Source organism: Arachis hypogaea, chromosome 19 (genome assembly GCF_003086295.3).
Source record: "Arachis hypogaea cultivar Tifrunner chromosome 19, arahy.Tifrunner.gnm2.J5K5, whole genome shotgun sequence".
Classification (NCBI taxonomy): Eukaryota; Viridiplantae; Streptophyta; class Magnoliopsida; order Fabales; family Fabaceae; genus Arachis; species Arachis hypogaea.
Window position 1 is genome coordinate 130,063,575 of NC_092054.1, and position 9,372 is coordinate 130,072,946.

The following is a 9,372-nucleotide window of genomic DNA, read 5'->3' on the forward strand; positions in this document are numbered from 1 at the left end:
TCAGGCACGCGTTCATGGGGAATGATGATGATTGTCACATTCATCACATTCATGTTGAAGTGCGAATGAATATCTTAGAAGCAGAACAAGTTGAATTGAATAGAAAAACAGTAGTACTTTGCATTAATCTTTGAGGAACAGCAGAGCTCCACACCTTAATCTATGGAGTGCAGAAACTCTACCGTTAAAAATACATAAGTGAAAGGTTCAGGCATGGCCGAATGACCATCCCCCATGATCTAAGAACAAGACGTCCCAAGATGTCTAATACAACAGTAAAAAGCCCTATTTATAATAAACTAGCTACTAGGGTTTACAGAAGTAAGTAATTGATGCATAAATCCACTTCCGGGGCCCACTTGGTATGTGCTTGGGCTGAGCTTGAATGTTACACGTGCAGAGGCTCTTTCTGGAGTTGAACGCCAGGTTGTAACGTATTTCTGGCGTTCAACTCTGGTTTGTGACTTGTTTCTGGCGTTTAACTCCAGATAGCAGCGTAGAACTGGCATTCAACGCCCTTTTACGTCGTCTAAACTCGTTCAAAGTATGGACTATTATACATTGATGGAAAGCCCTAGATGTCTACTTTCCAACGCAATTGGAAGCGCACCATTTTGATGGAAAGCCCTAGATGTCTACTAAAAACATACTAAAAACAATGCCAAAAAGCGTATAAATTATCCGCTCATCACAACACCAAACTTAAATTGTTGCTTGTCCCCAAGCAACTGAAAATCAAATAGGATAAAAAGAAGAGAATATACTATAAATTCCAAACTATCAATGAAACATAGCTCCAATCAGATGAGCGGGACTTGTAGCTTTTTGCCTCTTGAATAGTTTTGGCATCTCACTTTATCCATTGAAGAGTGATTGGCTTCTATAGGAACTCAGAGTTCAGATAGTGTTATTGATTCTCCTAGTTCAGTATGATGATTCTTGAACACATCTATTTAATGAGTCTTGGCCGTGGCCCTAAGTACTTTGTTTTCCAGTATTACCACCGGATACATAAATGCCACAGACACATAATTGGGTGAACCTTTTCAGATTGTGACTCAGCTTTGCTAAAGTCCCCAATTAGAGGTGTCTAGGGTTCTTAAGCACACTCTTTTTTTTTTTGCTTTGGACCTTGACTTTAACCGCTCAGTCTCAAGTTTTTACTTGACACCTTCACGCCACAAGCACATGGTTAGGGACAGCTTGGTTTAGCCGCTTAGACCAGGATTTTATTCCTTTAGGCCCTCCTATCCACTGATGCTCAAAGCCTTGGGATCCTTTTTATTTGCCCTTGCCTTTTGGTTTTAAGGGTTGTTGACTTTTTGCTCTTGCCTCTTGGTTTTAAGAGCTTTTGGCTTTTTCTGCTTGCTTTTTCTTTTTCTTTCTATTTTTTTTCTACAAGCTTTGTTCTTTGCTGCTTTTTCTTGCTTCAAGAATCAATTTTATGATTTTTCAGATTATCAAATAACATGTCTCCTTGTCATCATTCTTTCAAGAGCCAATATATTTAACATTCATAAACAACAACTTCAAAAGACATATGCACTGTTCAAGCATTCATTCAGAAAATAAAAAGTATTGTCACCACGTCAATATAATTAAACTAAGTTCAAGGATAAGTTTGAAACTCATGTACTTCTTGTTCTTTTGAATTAAAACAGTTTTCATTTAAGAGAGGTGATGGATTCATAGGACATTCATAACTTTAAGACATAGTTACTAACTACTAATGATCATGTAATAAGACACAAACATAGATAAGCACTTAACATAGAAAACAAAAAATAGAGAGTGTAAGAACAAGGAATGAGTCCACCTTAGTGATGGTGGCGTTTCCTTCTTGAGGAACCAATGATGTCCTTGAGCTCTTCTATGTCTCTTCCTTGTCTTTGTTGCTCCTCCCTCATTGCTTTTTGATCTTCTCTAATTTCATGAAGGATGATGGAGTGCTCTTAATGTTCCACCCTTAGTTGTCCCATGTTGGAACTTAATTCTCCTAGGGAGGTGTTGATTTGCTCCCAATAGTTTTGTGGAGGAAAATGCATTTGAGGCATCTCCGGGATCTCATGGTGATGAGCTTCATGCGCCTCTTGAGCTCCATGAATGGGCTCTCTTGCTTGCTCCATCCTTTTCTTAGTGATGGGCTTCTCTTCCTCAATGGGAATGTCTCCTTCTATGAAAGCTCCAGTTGAGTAACATAGATGGCAAATAAGATGAGGAAAAGCTAGCCTTGCCATGGGGGAGGACTTTTCGGCTATTTTGTAGAGTTCAAGGGAGATGACTTCATGAACTTCTACTTCCTCTCCAATCATGATGCTATGAATCATGATGGCCCGATCCACTGTAACTTCGGATCGGTTGCTAGTGGGGATGATGGAGCATTGTATGAACTCTAACCATCCTCTAGCTACAGGCTTGAGGTCCAGTCTTCTTAGTTGAACCGGCTTGTCTTTGGAGTCAATCTTCCATTGAGCTCCTTCCACACATATTTCCATGAGGACTTGGTCCAACCTTTGATTAAAGTTGACCCTTCTAGTGTAGGGGCGTGCATCTCCTTGCATCATAGGCAAGTTAAACGCCAACCTCACATTTTCCATACTAAAATCTAAGTATTTCCCCCGAACCATGGTGAGATAATTCTTTGGGTCCGGGTTCTTACTTTGATCATGGTTCCTAGTGATCCATGCATTGGCATAGAACTCTTGAACCATTAGGATTCCGACTTGTTGGATGGGTTTTGTTAGAACTTCCCAACCTCTTCTTTGGATTTCATGTCGGATCTCTGGATACTCATTCTTCTTGAGCTTGAAAGGGACCTCAGGGGATCACCTTCTTCTTAGCCACAACATCATAGAAGTGGTCTTGATGAGCTTTGGAGATGAATCTTTTCATCTCCCATGACTCGGAGGTGGAACCTTTTGTCTTCCCTTTCCCTTTTCTAGAGGATTCTCCGGTCTTAGGTGCCATCAATGGTAATGGAAAAACAAAAAAGCTTATGCTTTTACCACACCAAACTTAGAATTTTGCTCGCCCTCGAGCAAGAAAAGAAAGAATAGATGAAGAAGAAGAAGAAATGTGGAGAAGAGGGGGAGAGGTGTATTCGGCCAAGAAGAGAAGAGAGGGTGGTGTTGTGTGAAAATGAGGAAGAATGGAGGGCTTTATATAGGGAAGGGAGGGGGGTTAGGTTCGGCCATTTAGGGTGGGTTGGGTGGGAAATTGATTTTGAATTTTGAAGGTAGGTGGAGTTTATGAGGTAGGTTTATGGGGAAGAGTGGATGGATGTGATTGGTGTAGAGTTTTGGAGAAGAGTGTTTATGGGATTGTGTGAAAGAGGGGTGAGAAGAAGTGAGTGGAGGTAGGTGGGGATCCTATGTGGTCTACAGATCCTGAGGTGATCCTGTGGGGTCCACAGATCCTGAGATGTTCAAGGAATTACAACCTTGCACCAAATTAGGCATGCAAAATGCCCTTGCACGCAACTCTGGGCGTTCAGCGCCAGATTGGTGCTTGTTCTGGGCGTTGAACGCCCATTTGTTGCCCATTTCTGGCGTTGAACGCCAGAACCATGCTTGTTCTGGGCGTTCAGCGCCAGCTCTTCTCCATGGTGCAATTCTGGCGTTCAAACGCCCATATGCTGCCCATTTTGGGCGTTCAGCGCCAGAACCATGCTCTGTTCTGGCGTTGAACGCCAGCCAGATGCTTCTTACTGGCGTTTAAACGCCAGTAAGGTCTTCCTCCAGGGTGTGATTTTTGTTCTGCTGTTTTTGATTCCGTTTTCAATTTTTATATTTATTTTGTGACTCCACATGATCATGAACCTAATAAGACATGAAAAACAATAAAAATAGAAATTAGATAAAAATTGGGTTGCCTCCCAACAAGCGCTTCTTTAATGTCAATAGCTTGACAGTGGGCTCTTATGGAGCCTCACAGATGTTCAGAGCATTGTTAAGACTCCCCAACACCAAACTTAGAGTTTGACTGTGGGGGCTCTGGTTGACTCTGTTTTGAGAGAAGCTTTTTATGCTTCCTCTCCATGTTTACAGAAGGATGACCTTGAGTTGCAAACACAAGGGAGTCCTCATTCAATTGAACGACTAGTTCGCCTCTGTCAACATCAATCACAGCTCTTGCTGTGGCTAGGAAGGGTCTTCCAAGGATGATGGACTCATCATCATTCTTCCTAGTATCCAGGACTATGAAATCAGCAGGGATGTAAAGGCCTTCAACCTTTACTAACATGTCCTCTACTTGTCCATAAGCCTGTTTTCTTGAATTGTCTGCCATCTCTAATGAGATTTTAGCAGCTTGCACCCCATAGATTCCCAGTTTCTCTATTACAGAGAGGGGCGTGAGGTTTATCCCTGAACCAAGGTCACACAGAGCCTTTTCAAAGATCATGGTGCCTATGATACAAGGTATTATGAACTTTCCAGGATCCTGTTTCTTCTGAGGCAATGTCAGTTGATCCAGATCACTTAGTTCATTGGTGAACAAGGGAGGTTCATCTTTCCAAGTTTCAATACCAAACAATTTGGCATTCAGCTTCATGATTGCACCAAGAAACTTGGCAGCTTGCTCTTCAGTAACATCCTCTTTCTCTTCAGAAGAGGAATACTCATCAGAGCTCATGAATGGCATAAGGAGGTTCAATAGAATCTCTATGGTCTCTAGATGAGTCTCAGATTCCTTTGGTTCCTCAGAGGGAAACTCCTTATTGATCACTGGACGTCCCAGGAGGTCTTCCTCCTTGGGATTCATGTCCTCTCCTTCCTTCACAGGTTCGGCCATGGTGATTAATTCAATGGCCTTGCACTCTCCTTTTGGATTTTCTTCTGTATTGCTTGGGAGAGTACTAGGAGGGATTTCAGTGATCCTTTTACTCAGCTGGCCCACTTGTGCCTCCAAATTTCTAATGAATGACCTTGTTTCATTCATGAAACTCACAGTGGCCTTAGATAGATCAGAGACTAAGTTTGCTAAATTAGAGGTATTTTGTTCAAAGTTCTCTGTCTGTTGCTGAGTGGATGATGGAAAAGGTTTACTATTGTTAAACCTGTTTCTTCCACCATTATTAAAGCCTTGTTGAGGCTTTTGATCCTTCCATGAGAAATTTGGATGATTTCTCCATGATGGGTTATAGGTGTTTCCATAAGGTTCACCCATATAATTTACCTCTGCTATTGCAGGGTTTTCAGGATCATAAGCTTCTTCTTCAGAAGATGCCTCTTGAGTACTGTTGGATGCAGCTTGCATTCCATTCAGACTCTGAGAAATCATATTGACTTGCTGAGTCAATATTTTCTTCTGAGCCAATATGGTATTTAGAGTATCAGTTTCAAGAACTCCCCTCTTCATAGGCGTCCCATTACTCACAGTATTCCTCTCAGAAGTGTACATGACCTGGTTATTAGCAACCATGTCAATGAGTTCTTGAGCTTCTGCAGGCGTTTTCTTTAAGTGAATGGATCCACCTGCAGAGGTGTCCAATGACATTTTAGCTAATTCAGACAGACCATCATAGAATATATCCAGGATGGTCCATTCTGAAAGCATGTCATAAGGACACTTTTTGGTCAGTTACTTGTATCTTTCCCAAGCTTCATAGAGAGATTCACCTTCTTTCTGTCTGAAGGTTTGAACATCCACTCTAAGCTTGCTTAGCTTTTGAGGAGGAAAGAACTTGGCTAAGAAAGCCGTGACCAGCTTGTCCCAAGAGTTCAGGCTATCTCTGGTTTGAGAGTCCAACCACACTCTAGCTCTGTCTCTTACAGCAAAACGGAAAAGCATGAGCCTGTAGACTTCAGGATATACTCCATTAGTCTTAACAGTATCACATATCTGCAAGAATTCAGTTAAGAACTGAAAAGGATCTTCAGATGGAAGTCCATTAAACTTGCAGTTCTGCTGCATCAGAGAAACTAATTGAGGTTTCAGCTCAAAGTTGTTTGCTCCAATGACAGGAATGGAGATGCTTCTTCCATGTAAATTGGAATTTGGTGCAGTAAAGTCACCAAGCATTCTCCTTGCATTATTGTTGTTGGGTTCGGCTGCCATCTCCTTTACTTGTTCGAAATTTTCAATAAGGTTGTCTCTGGATTGTTGTAATTTAGCTTCTCTTAGTTTCCTCTTCAGAGTCCTTTTAGGTTCTGGATCAGCTTCAACAAGAATGCCTTTTTCCTTGTTCCTGCTCATAAGAAAGAGAAGAGAACAAGAAAAGAAGAGGAATCCTCTATGTCACAGTAAAGAGGTTCCTTATTGTTAGTAGAAGAAGAAAAGGAATAGGGGTGAAGAAAAATGAAGAATCCAAACACAAGGGAAAGGATAGGAGTAGTGATGTGAGATGAAGAGAAGTGTTAGTAGATGAATAAATAATTAGAAGGAGATGAGGGAGAAGGATTTTCGAAAATTATTTTTGAAAAAGGTTAGTAATTTTCGAAAATTAAAATCAAAAATTAAAATAATTAGTTAATTAAAAAGAATTTTTGAAAAAGAGGGAAGATATTTTTGAAAATTAGAGAGAGAGAGTTAGTTAGGTAGTTTTGAAAAAGATAAGAAACAAACAAAAAGTTAGTTAGTTAGTTGAAACAAATTTTGAAAAGATAAGAAGTTAGGAAGTTAGAAAAGATATTTTGAAATCAAAATTTTGAAAAAGATAAGATAAGAAGATATTTTTGAAAATATATGATTGAAATTAGTTTTTGAAAAAGATTTGATTTTTTAAAATCACAATTAATGACTTGATTCACAAGAAATCACAAGATATGATTCTAGAACTCAAAGTTTGAATCTTTCTTAACAAGCAAGTAACAAACTTGAAATTTTTGAATCAAAACATTAATTGATGATGTTATTTTCAAAAATTAGGAGATAAAGATAAGAAAAAGATTTTTGAAAAATATTTTTAAAATTTTCGAAAATAACTAAGAAAAATGAAAAAGATTTGATTTTTGAGAAAGATTTTGAAAAAGATAAGATTTTTAAATTGAAAATTTGATTTGACTCATAAAAATAACTAGATTTTAAAAATTTTTGAAAAAGTCAAATCTAATTTTCGAAATTTTAAGAGAGAAAAAGGGGAAGATATTTTTTTGATTTTTGAATTTTTATGATGAGAGAGAAAAACATGAAAAAGACTCAATGCATGAAAATTTTGGATCAAAACAATGAATGCATTCAAGAATGCTATGAATGTCAAGATGAACACCAAGAACACTTTGAATGTCAAGATGAACATCAAGAATTTATTTTTTGAAAAATTTTTAATGCAAAGAAAACATGCAAGACACCAAACTTAGAAATCTTTAATGCTTAGGCACTAAGAATTCAAGAATGCATATGAAAAATACCATACAACACAAAACAAGAAAACATCAAGATCAAACAAGAAGACTTACCAAGAACAACCTGAAGATCATGAAGAACACCATGAATGCATGATTTTTTTTCGAAAAAATGCAAGATGAACATGCAATTGACACCAAACTTAAAATCTGACTCAAGACTCAAACAAGAAACACAAAATATTTTTGATTTTTATGATTTTATGATTTTTTTTTTTCGAAAACAAAGGAGGAATTTTTGAAAAATTTTTGAAGACAAAATAAAAAGAAAATTACCTAATCTGAGCAACAGGATGAACCGTTAGTTGTCCAAACTCGAACAATCCCCGGCAACGGCGCCAAAAAGTTGGTGCAAGAAATTGTGATCATCAATGGCGCCATCAACATGGTACGCTCAATTGTAATCTCAACTTTTTATCACAACTTCGATACAACTAACCAGCAAGTGCACTGGGTCGTCTAAGTAATAAACCTTACGCGAGTAAGGGTCGATCCCATAGAGATTGTTGGTATGAAGCAAGCTATGGTCACCTTGTAAATCTCAGTCATGCGGATATAAAATAGTTATGGAGTTTTCGAATATTAATAATAAAATAGGGATAGAAATACTTATGTAAATCCTTGGTGAGAATTTCAGATAAATGCATGGAGATGCTTTCGTCCCTCTAAACCTCTGCTTTCCTGCTGTCTTCTTCCAATCAGTCTTACTCCTTTCTATGGCTGGCTTTATGTAAGGGCATCACCGTTGTCAATGGCTACATCCCATCCTCTTGTGAAAATGGTCCAAATGCTCTATCACAGCACGGCTAATCATCTGAGGTTCTCGATCATACTGGAATAGGATTCACCCTCCTTTTGCGTCTGTCACTACGCCCAGCACTCGCGAATTTGAAGTTCGTCATAGTCATTCAATTACGGAATCCTACTCGGAATACCATAGACAAGGTTTAGACTTTCCGGATTCTCATGAATGCCGCCATCAATCTAGCTTACACCACGAAGATTCTGATTAAGAGATCCAAGAGATACTCATTCAATCTAAGGTAGAACAGAAGTGGTTGTCAGGCATGCGTTCATGGGGAATGATGATGATTGTCACGTTCATCACATTCATGTTGAAGTGCGAATGAATATCTTTGAAGCGGAACAAGTTGAATTGAATAGAAAAACAGTAGTACTTTGTATTAATCTTTGAGGAACAACAGAGCTCCACACCTTAATCTATGGAGTGCAGAAACTCTACCGTTAAAAATACATAAGTGAAAGGTTCAGGCATGGCCGAATGACCAGCCCCCATGATCTAAGAACAAGACGTCCCAAGATGTCTAATACAATAGTAAAAAGTCCTATTTATAATAAACTAGCTACTAGGGTTTACAGAAGTAAGTAATTGATGCATAAATCCACTTCCGGGGCCCACTTGGTGTGTGCTTGGGCTGAGCTTGAATGTTACACGTGCAGAGGCTCTTTCTGGAGTTGAACGCCAGGTTGTAACGTATTTCTGGCGTTCAACTCTGGTTTGTGACTTGTTTCTGGCGTTTAACTCCAGATAGTAGCGTAGAACTGGCGTTCAATGCCCTTTTACATCGTCTAAACTCGTTCAAAGTATGGACTATTATACATTGCTGAAAATCCCTGGATGTCTACTTTCCAACGCAATTGGAAGCGCGCCATTTTGAGTTCTGTAGCTCCAGAAAATTCACTTTGAGTGCAGGGAGGTCAGAATCCAACAGCATCAGCAGTCCTTCTTCAACCTCTGAATCTGATTTTTGCTCAAGTCCCTCAATTTCAGCCAGAAAATACCTGAAATCACAGAAAAACACACAAACTCATAGTAAAGTCTGGAAATGTGAATTTAACATAAAAACTAATAAAAATATCCCTAAAAGTAACTAGATTCTACTAAAAACATACTAAAAACAATGCCAAAAAGCGTATAAATTATCCGCTCATCAAAGACAGAGAGACGGAATCACCCTGAAAAACTGCCAAATGATGCCGCAACTCAAGAAATACAAAAGGCGAAAAC

General features: G+C 38.9%; 1 non-coding gene across 1 annotated transcript; it reads left to right on the forward strand.

Moving 5' to 3' along the window:
* Window positions 1-5,550: 5,550 nt before the first annotated feature.
* Window positions 5,551-5,658, forward strand: LOC112780897 (small nucleolar RNA R71). The gene has a single exon (XR_003191704.1). It is a non-coding gene; the product is annotated as a small nucleolar RNA R71 (small nucleolar RNA).
* Window positions 5,659-9,372: the final 3,714 nt, after the last annotated feature.